At 45.8% G+C, this 10,360-nt stretch overlaps 1 long non-coding RNA gene across 1 annotated transcript; it reads left to right on the top strand.

Moving 5' to 3' along the window:
- Positions 1-4,770: 4,770 nt before the first annotated feature.
- LOC144118424 (uncharacterized) lies at positions 4,771-10,067 on the top strand. The gene is made up of 4 exons (XR_013312022.1): positions 4,771-4,844; positions 5,670-5,738; positions 7,829-7,912; positions 9,864-10,067. It is a non-coding gene; the product is annotated as an uncharacterized LOC144118424 (long non-coding RNA).
- The last annotated feature ends 293 nt before the right edge of the window (positions 10,068-10,360 follow it).

Raw genomic sequence — 10,360 nt, 5'->3', positions numbered from 1 at the left:
GGTGGTTTAGCTCTGGGTAAACCTGGAGTGACGCGATAGCTACAACTGGCCAAGTGGATCTTGGTCACGTGATCAGCCACGTGATCAGCCGCGCCGCCGGCAGCTGCTCCGCACCACGTGACCAACCACGCTGAAGGCTCGAAATGCTACCGTAATGTAGCTATCGCTACAATAGCGCTTTATGTACAAGTGCAGCCAGATGCGCACGTGTTTAGGAGCGCACCAGGGCACTTGAGAGCGACTTTAGAGCAGCCGGCCTGGGGTGGCAATTAATTATAGTAAAAATATCGGTTTGCTCAGCAGAAATGTGCTAAGATCGAACATATAATTCTGACTTCATGGTTGCAAGCATAAAGTTGGATCATTGTGACCTTTCCGTGCAGCACACAGGAAAAAAAAAAACGTTTGCACGTTAACATAAACGTAGTACAAACAGTTTTAGCGTTGCTCCTAACATTTATAAAACCTGGCTGGATGTAACACAGCCAATTTTCAATACTGCTCACAACAGTTTGCAACACAGAGGTGCCTTAACGAGACAAACTGGAGAGGCTACAGACAGAACAGCTTGTTCAGTAAAAGCCTATACACAAAGCTCGAAGCTGTGGGACATGTTTACAAAGAAAATACGTTTTATGCATGCATTTTTCCGGGTCCGAATTAGTCGGTTTAGTGAACGAAACGTTTTGAGGGAAGGACAGAGTTTTAACAAGCTTTATCTCGCTTAAAAGGGGGGGGGGGGGGGGGGAGGCAAATAAAATCGCCAATTTGGTAAAAATTTTCAACATTTAAATTAATTTTTTTAGAGTTTTATCTGCCTCGTGACGAGAACGCATAGCAAAATATGTAATAGAAATTCAGAAAATGATGTTTATTTATCTATGGTTGTCGAATAAAACTTTAGCGATACTTAAGTTCCTTGTAAGATCATTACGCGATAGCGTTAAATGGTCCGCTAAGGTGATCTGGTGTTTTGTGGCGTAAGCATGTTTAGATTTTTCTTTTCGGCACTGTTTCCATGCAATAAAGAAAAAAAAGTTCCGCAGTGGCGTAGAGGCAGCGTTCCCGGCTCCTGAACAAAAGGGCAGGGGCTCGATTCTGCTTGACCGTTTTTTTTGCGTCACTACGCTCTTGACCAACCAGGATTTTCCAGTCAACGACGTTGATGCCTCTTCTCTTCGCTCTTCTGATGATCGCGGCGTATCGCGGATTCCAGCGCTCTCCAACGGAGCGCCGCCATCTTTGTATCCCCGTGAAGAGGCGAGATAAAAGTTGGCAAAGGCCCGAAATGCCGCATTTCTCTCAGTAAAAGTAAAAGTAAACGAGGCGATTAAAAGCAACAGTAGTGCTTTGATCGGCTGCTTGAGTCGCATAGCATCAGCCTTGTGCACGCTACAGAAGAGATGTAAATGGTTGAATTACAATTACACCATCTGAAATGAAACTAATTTCAGCGCTCAGTCAAAGCTCCTAAAAGTAAGTGAACCATTACAAAAGAGCAATTGATTGCTATTACTTCATTTTTCTTCAGATTTTATTAGCCTGGCGCATGGACTAGGATGAGCTGATGCGGCTTGCTTGATCTGTTGCCTGGAGCAGTTCATCCGTTGTTAATTTGCACAAGCAGCTGTTATCAAAGTTCTTTCCGGTATGTTTTCTCGCGCTTCCTGGAGAACACATCAGTATAAGGACACTGAAGACTCGCTGGATGTGCGTACTGGAGAGAACCCATTCGAAAAACATAACACAAAAGTTTCTGTCGTCACAACAAATGTTATGTAAAGTTTTTGACCAAAGAACTGTAGTAACAACGGAATTTTTGTAGTACCAACAGAATTTTGTGTAGTTACTACAGAAAAGTACTACAGAGCTACATATTACAGAAAGTACAACATAACATTACAGTACTACAGAAAAATACTACAAGACAAAATAAAAATCTGTCCTTATACCACAAAACTACAAAACATTTTTGTCTTATTTTTGACAATGTTCAGTCGTTTTTTTTTTTTTTTCGAGTGGGAAGTGCTGTATTGTAACGTACGAAGACTTTGAGGAGCAGCTCGTGGTTGAGCATAGCGCAGCGATTGGCTATTGTTCGCGCTCTGACGGGACCAAGCTGAAGCCCACTGGACATGACATTTCGCTGCGCCGCCGCCATCGCGAAATGCAAAGCTCGGAGGACGAGGCTAGTGAAATACAGGCCTCTTGGGCTTGCATGTTCGGGCGCCCTCTCGCGAACGGTTTCTCCGCAGGCCGACCGTTGTCTTCCTATTTCGAAGGAAATTTCCGCAGTAGCAAACAGGTTCTCGAAATTATATCGATAGTTGCGACTTGTGTTTTGAACGTAAAGCAACAAATTAATAGTAATAGATTACCGAAAAAGTCGCCTCTCGCTAGCTCTCGCAAAAGGTAACCAGGGAATTACAAGACTGAAAAAAATGCAATTTACCAGGAGAGATCATTTCTTGCTACGCATTACGTATAAGTCTGCGCGGTAGCCAGGAAGCACCTCTAGTAGCTGTGGCGCGTACGAACCGGCGGCCGGATTGACAGGTGCGCGTCAAGTTGCGACGGGATACGCGGGACTCTGTACGTTCTAAACACGAATACGTCTATATGGGAGTAAAAGGGAAGTAAGCTGTCTTCTACCACACTCCCTTGTGATTTGCTGTCATCTGCTGTCAGTAAGCTGTCAGTAAGCTGTCATCTGCCGCACTCCCGAGGGAGTGCGGAGTGCGGCAGATGACAGCTTACTCCCTCTTTTTTGTTTGGAGTGTATGGCCCGTAGAAAGATACGTGTGCTTCGTCGACATGTTTAGTGTCTTCAGCCTGCTTGATTGGCAAATATCGGAAGACTGCATCTCAAATGGCTTCTTTTTGCCTCGTTGCTTCTGCGGCGCTGGTTGGTTCTAGAGGTGGCTGTCGCTGATGCGCTATCGCGCTCATCTTTAGAGAGGTGCTGCCCAGGACAGTTTTGAGCATTCGAGAGTTTTTGCTACAAATATAGCAATACAGACTTTAAGGTTGATATTCTCAGCTTTCAGTTTTTCCGCAGTGTCTAGCGTTCATCCGTCCGGCATTTGGTAAGAAATTTCATTTTCATTTCATTTATTCGTAAAAAACATAATACAAAAATTGAACGCAAAAATGACAGTAGAATGGCTCTCTCTCTCTTTTTTTTTTTTGCGCGCGCGAGTCCTGAGACGCTGAAGAATGCCTGTAATATATTTTGAAAGTTACTTTTGTAAGAAATGTTTTCGTGTAAATATTACGTGCTCAAATCCAACCTCTACATTCATCAGTACTTGACATGTAAAAAAAGAACGAATAGCATTACTGCACACAACCGGACCTTGTGAAAATGCGGATGAAAACAACTTTCGCACTTTCTGCTTAATTATTAATAACCCGGGGGGGGGGGGGGATGACTTGACCAGGGCTTATCATACTCAGCAACTATAGCAGCTAATTTTAAAATAAAAGTTGCGAAATTTTCATAAAAGGTTCTATATCTGTACTAAATTTGTTTAAATTCAGCGCATATATAACGAGAATAGTTCTAAGTCCTGCGCCCCCCCCCCCCCCCCCCCCACTCTTACAGTAAGACGGGTACCATGCAATGAGACTTAGCAGGACTTGTAGTGACTGTTGGATTGATGTGTGGTGATACATATGGATTTTTGCATTTACGTCGATTAAGTCGTTGGACTGAATAATGAAAATTGTTGTTTGATCCGCGAATTAGACCTAGGCCACTGCTGTGGTGGTTGTTAGCACAAAAAGGCCAAAAACCTTCAGCCTAAATCTGCAAACAAGGTATCATGTGGCCTCGCGTTTTACGAATGGCAAGTTGCGATATAGAACAATGAACAGAACAGTGAGCAGAACAGGGACAAACACAGAAATGAGACACACACGAAATCGGTGTTTGTCCCTGTTCCTCCGCTCTAATCGGAAAAGAGTACCTCCCTGAAGGGGAAAGCAGCAGTGCACTTCTTTTGACAAAAGAGAGTGCGCTAGAAAACACTTCACTGCCTTTTTACACCCATATATGCGTATTCGTGTTAAGAGTGTAGCGCTGTTTTGTTTTCTAAACAGAACCGACTAGCTCGACACCCCGCTGTTGCGATGTAGAGTGTGTACAGCAAAATAAAACAAAAATCAAGGGCCTGTTATTGTGAGGATGCAGTTTGATCATCGTCAATTATTTCTGCGCTTTTGATGATCGATCGTCGGCTAGTCCAGACCACTTCGCTCGTCAAGTACATTTTCGCGCTTAGAGAAAAGCACATCGCTTTTTGATGCCTTTATATGTCCCTAGTTTGACAAGAGAGGTACTTGAGACGGAAACAATGAAACTGACAACACGTTTACTTCACTACGAACGAGTTGCGGACATGCTGCCCACGCTATCATTCCCCTTCACGTATTTTGGACATGAGAGCACGCAGAGTACCCCGAATTGGATGCTACGCTCAGGTTTATGGTTTGTGTCCGAGTGGCAACATCCGCCAGTTGCTCCGTTGTACTCGCATATAGCGATGCTTATGTTCGTTTATTGTGCGAACTTTGCGCCTGCAGCCTACACGTGCCTTGATCAAGCGGATGTTGTGGAGGTGAAAGACTGTTAAACGTTAGAAAGTGCCACGTGCCGCGGTACGTGACAGACTGATGTTGGGGAAGGAAAGGGACAGTGCTCGACTCTCCGACTTCCGATGCATCTAAAGGTCACGTGGTTCCGCTGCACGCGCGTTTAAAAGCCCTGACGTCCGGAAGAGCTCGCAGTGAAACCTTAGCTCTTCTATCGACCTTTACGTCCAGCCGGCACTGCTAAAATCAAGGTGAGTTTTCCTACATTGTATTTACGAATCATGAATTGCCATTTTATTGCTGATCGTGCTATGAAGAAGGCAGCATCAATAAGAGAAAAGAGTCAATTTAAATTTAAAGAAATTATCGATTCACACTACTGAGCGATCTCAGTTTCAAAGGACATTTAGAAATTTTCATCCAACAGCTAGGCTAAACCATGATGTACTTCATCATGAAAAACATCCATGGGAATGCTCAGCGCACTATATTTAAGATAAGTCGTGACATAGTCTTCGCTGCCGCCTTTAAATCCGGTTACTTAAATCCGGGGCTTACAACTGCAACTACATCGCCCATTTCAAACACAGTTATGCTATAGGGACACATCTTTGCAAGCTTAGCGTAAAAGTGGGCGCGCGTGGCTTCAGCTCCTGTGCTTCGAGTAGGAGTCCCGTGGTAATGAAATCATCGTTAAGTCGATAAGCCACAGCGGCGGTTGGAGTATATTCGAGTCGAAATGTCCAAATTGCACATTCACATGGGTGACACGTACTGCCTCAGTTGTGGAAACAGACGCGGTTTTATTCACCGCAAAGACGCCTGTGCACCGCATAGATGCATGAAATGAAAGACGTCAACACTAAATATAAGGCTAATGCTTTCCTATGAAAGTGAGCGGTACTTTCAAGGGAGCACGTTAAAAAAATATTTAGTTAACGAATGCGTGCAGAAGGGCTGGTAAGCTGTCATCCAAAACAACGTGCACGTGTGCTATCATATACTACTGTGTGGCATCTATAAGTTACTTATGAACGTTGCCTGCTCGCATACGTAACACTTTATAATTTCTCCAGACATGGCCATGACGATCAAGGTGCTGCTGGCCTTCACTCTTCTCGCCGTTTATTCCCAGGGAGCTTCAGGTGAGTAGCTTCGAGGAAAATCTTCCTGATCTTGAGGCTATATATGCATGGATGAGATACAGGAGATGCGTCCTGTTGCTAGTGAGCTGCGCACAGTTGAGGCTTAAAAGTAAGAAATTATAATTATGTTGCTCATTCCGATTCAAGATTGAAGTGTGTCGGTTGCTAAGAGCATCCTGTGGCTGTGTAGTGGGGGAAACTTTGGCTTACAAGCAAGCTATCGCCCAGTGGGCATATAGGGTGACTGCTGATGTGATGCTTCTCTATTGTAGGAGATGGAATGTGTGGTATGTGCTGGTAAAATGGGTGAGAAAAAGAAAACTCTTTTCCTCCATGGCATCTAGCAAGAGGTGCTCTAAGTGCTCAGTATTTACAAAGCACCTAAGGGTCGGAACCTATGAGGGAAATTGCAAGCATGGTCTAGTATACCGTGGTGCCTCTCATTGGTACGATGATGCTGTGAAACTAAGCATGGTTTTTTGAGTCGCTCTTGCAACAAACGCACAGTATTTTATATAGTATATGACCTGTAGATTTAGCAGCGGTTGCTTGTAGCCGATCCTGGACATACGAAACGCAGATAAGTCGAATGGCTATTTCTTTTTAACAGCCTAACAGTCAGCCACCAACTTAAAAATCCCCTGCAGATGTATAGGCCCAATAGCTTGCGTTTATGGGACTCTCGTTCAGCGCAACATTTGATATCGGAGGAACGCTGTTCTCGCGATATTTTTTCGCGCGCGGAGCTGGCCACGGGAAGACGCGGAAAAAGCGGCTGACGAGGGGAACGTGGGGTATGTAGGTAGGAAACAACTTTATTTCTGAGAGATCTTAGGGAGGGCTGGAGATCAGAAGGTAGTCTTGAGTAGCCCGCGGTCCGGCGCACACCTTTTTCACGCAACACAACTGTTATGCAAAAAAGCCAAGTCAGTTCATTGTTGTACGGGGAAGCCAACCTGGCTGACTGAAGGTTACCGGTTGCTTTCACCTGGCCTGCTCCGCTCTCGCTTCGCTGCCGAAGGCGCTGCGAAAATTGACGACATCTTGATTTCAGTCAAAGTTTACCTGTAACTGGAAAAGACCTTTTACTATAGGTAGAGTCTAGATTCAAAGCACCGACCGCTGTGGCTTCGATGCCAAGAAGGCTAGGCGTAGCGGCACCCAGCGAACAGTGAGATCACAACGTAAGTTACAATGCGACGCGTCGTTGCAAGAAGTGCGCTGGTAGCGAGGCTGCGTCACATTCTTGCACCTAGGCTGCAGATAACCTTACCTATTGCCATGTTTTTGTCGAAATATAGATATATCAATTTACTTCACGATCCCGTTTGTGTTCGATCTATCCGGGATTGACTGTACACGCAAAGGTCATAAACGCAGTGAACGCGAGTTGCGCTGATAATGCGAATTTTTAACTTGAAGGAGATGCATGAAAGTAGCGGCATCTCATGGCTAATACAAGGATAGTTATCGCGGGTGACCATCAGAAAAATGCTAAAGGCAGGATTTAAAAAAAGCAGGAGGTTATAAGATGTAGCGTAAACAGGGTAGCCCTCCCTAAAAGTTATCCCGTTCAAAGTTGCCCGAAATGATATCGCTTGCAGCGATAGTAGCACTTGTTCACTTTATTTGCATTGCAACGATGCAGTTAAGTGCGTGTTATGCAGGATTTTTATCGATCAAAAGAGGCTAAAAACATTGAGTCAAACACAGGCTTAGATTGTATAAAATAGGGAAAGGGAGGAATTAAAAAGCAACGAACCACGCTCTACGCTTTCTGGTTTCCAGGTATCCTTAATGCGTCACTGCGCTTATGGGAAGCTTGGATTATTGTCGGATCTGCCAGCTGTTCTGTTGCTTGGTCGGTGACCAAACCACCACAGGCACATTCATCCTGTTACATCTATGCCACACCCGGGACGGAACGGACGGTTACACAGCGCTTGTACTGTAGCCATTCGCTTGCTGTGCTCGTTTGTTACGCAGTGAAAGTAGAAGCGAACTACTAATTGCGATCCTGTGCGTGAAAATGTATTGTTCTTATGCGAATATCACCACGCTAACCTCGCAACTTGTGACGATCTACGCAGCGGGCTGCTTACCGTCGCTGCCGTGCCGTTGCCCGTGTGAGCTGGGACTCGAGTACCCCAGCAACTGCGGCATCTGCGTTTGCCGTAAGTACTGCGGCATATATGCGTGTGCACATCAAGCTCCTAATATATTAATCGCTTTGTGTTATGGCTGGTGACTGGTGATTGTGATCATCTCTTTCTATGCACATGTCACATAAGTGCACGCTAAATGCATTCTCAGTCTCTGCAGCAGACCGTTCGAAGCCGTTTGCCCCGGTTTATGTGACTTCGTTTTATGCGTGCTGATGACCTCGTTAATCTCACAACTTGCAAGATAACCGGTGGTTGTTATCGGTGACAGAAGCGTAGCAAGGGGAGGCAGGAAGTCAGGTGGGTGGATGAGGTTAGGTGGCCACGGCCGGCCCAGAATAGGGCTGATTGGAGGCATATGGGCGAGACCTTTACCACGCAATGTACGCAGTAAGGGTGTTGATGATGATGATTGTGTAAGTGCACATGCCCGGGCTTGTTGCTTCTGCATCTCGTAACAACGATCAGCTCAAGGACAGAGGCCATTAAAGAGAAAGAGGCCCACAAAGCTGTGTGGCCCTTTGCCTTGCGCGCTCTGTTTTTGTGCCGCTGGCTCGAAAAACGTACAGAGCTGGAGAGAGAGGGAACAAAGCGTTTCGCTTTGTGCGTCGTGTCCTCTTCCGACTGTAGTGAGATAGAGTGACTGACACTTTGAGCCAATTGCGCACTGGGGATAACTGGAGACAAAACGGGACTTACTGGAGATGCAGGTTAAGATTTTGCTCACCGTCACAAGGTGCCACCTCCGAATATACAGCTCCATTGACGTCTTTGTTTTTACGTGACGTTATCTGGCCACCTTCCCACGCTTGCATTAGTGAGGAGTTTTCACAAGTCTGCAAACTTGCTCCGTGGTACTGTTAGCTAATCAGTCCTCTAAAATTGTCTCCTGAGAGACTAGCTGCTTATGGGTGTATGCTGTAGATGTCCAATACATATGGGTCTCTTTCTTCCTATGTGAGTGAGTGAGTGAGTGAGTGAGTGAGTGAGTGAGTGAGTGAGTGAGTGAGTGAGTGAGTGAGTGAGTGAGTGAGTGAGTGAGTGAGTGAGTGAGATAGATAGATAGAGAGAGTGAGCGAGCGGGCTAGCGTAGTAAGTAGTAAGTGGTTTTATTAAAATAATAATAAAAAGGAAGCAAAATATTTTTGCGAGCGAGCGAGGGAGCGATTTCCTTCAAAGGGGTGTCAACTGACTAAATCAATGTCATTGTGCTACCTGGCCCTATATTTTTCAGATTTTTTATTTCGATTCTCCATCCAGGTTGCTTTTCAGAAACTAGGTTGCTCACAACCTGTTGTGCTGACGTCACATTATCACGTGGCCTCTCCGACCAATCATTTAAGTGCCATTTGCGAAGGGGCAGGATACCGACAACAAGGTGGCCGGGTTGCCACCTGCATCGGTGGGCATGCTGAGATGACGTCATGAGGTCACGTGACCTTTACGACCAGTGTCTTATTGGTGTCTTATACTGACTTTTGAAGCGAAAAGCTTCGCTACGCTGGGTAAAGCAGTCGTCGCGTAGGCCGGATAATGAACTTGAACGACCTTCAGCCAAATCACGTTAGTCGTGTATGACCATAGGTGGTACAGTTATGGTGTCGAACCCTTGACCCCTGACCTTGAGCCATGACCTTTTGTTGACCTTTGACATTGGGTGACATTTGTGTTTACCTTTGACCTTAAGAACATCCGATGGGGTGATGTGAAGCCTCGTGATGACATCCGACGGGGTGTCATAAGACCATGGGATACCACGTCATAGCCACATGGTCGTGTGGGTATATGTAAAACGGTTGTCGCGAGCAGGACGAGCCTCAGACGCTTAGCAAGCGTGCTTGCGTTTCGCTGAACTCCAAGGTCAGCCAAGTTAAACCACTGGCAATTTTTATTCAGTACTCAGCTATAAATGCAATTACCATTGGTGCCGCTTTAATAAGGTGTTTCCCTTTCTCTCCCTTAGCGCCCACCTGCCCCATCTGCAGCTCGGCCTGCTACTACCCGCCGGCCTCCGCCGCCGCGTGTCCCCGGTGCGCTCCGGCCTCGTACTGCTACGGAGGCACCGGCAAGAAGTGAACACCTTGCGTCCCTTTGCTCCAGCTGGAGGCCTCACGCGTCTGCCCTGGGCACGGACGTTGTCGCGAACAAACTCCCGAGAATTGTAACTGTAGTTGAGACATGTTTTTTTTTACTATGACCTTCTTCCGGAACTAGCCCCTTCTTTTTGCTGCCATGTATATCATGCACTTCCAGACAAAGCTGAAATAAAGTGCTTGGAATATGGCATCGGGCTGCACCAGTTAGGGCAACCATTAGGGTTATTTACTTTTTTTTTTCATTAGGAGCCGAGTGTATTCCTCTCACAGAGGTGAGCAATACACTGGTCCTCATCTTCGTGGAACTGTATTATTGGAATATTTTTAAGCCATCTGTCGATAAACGAAATAGACGTTGCAAAAA

This window comes from Amblyomma americanum, chromosome 2, assembly GCF_052857255.1.
Source record: "Amblyomma americanum isolate KBUSLIRL-KWMA chromosome 2, ASM5285725v1, whole genome shotgun sequence".
In the NCBI taxonomy this organism is placed as follows: Eukaryota; Metazoa; Arthropoda; class Arachnida; order Ixodida; family Ixodidae; genus Amblyomma; species Amblyomma americanum.
Note: the sequence above shows the minus strand (reverse complement) of the source record. Positions and strands in the feature narration are given on the sequence as shown.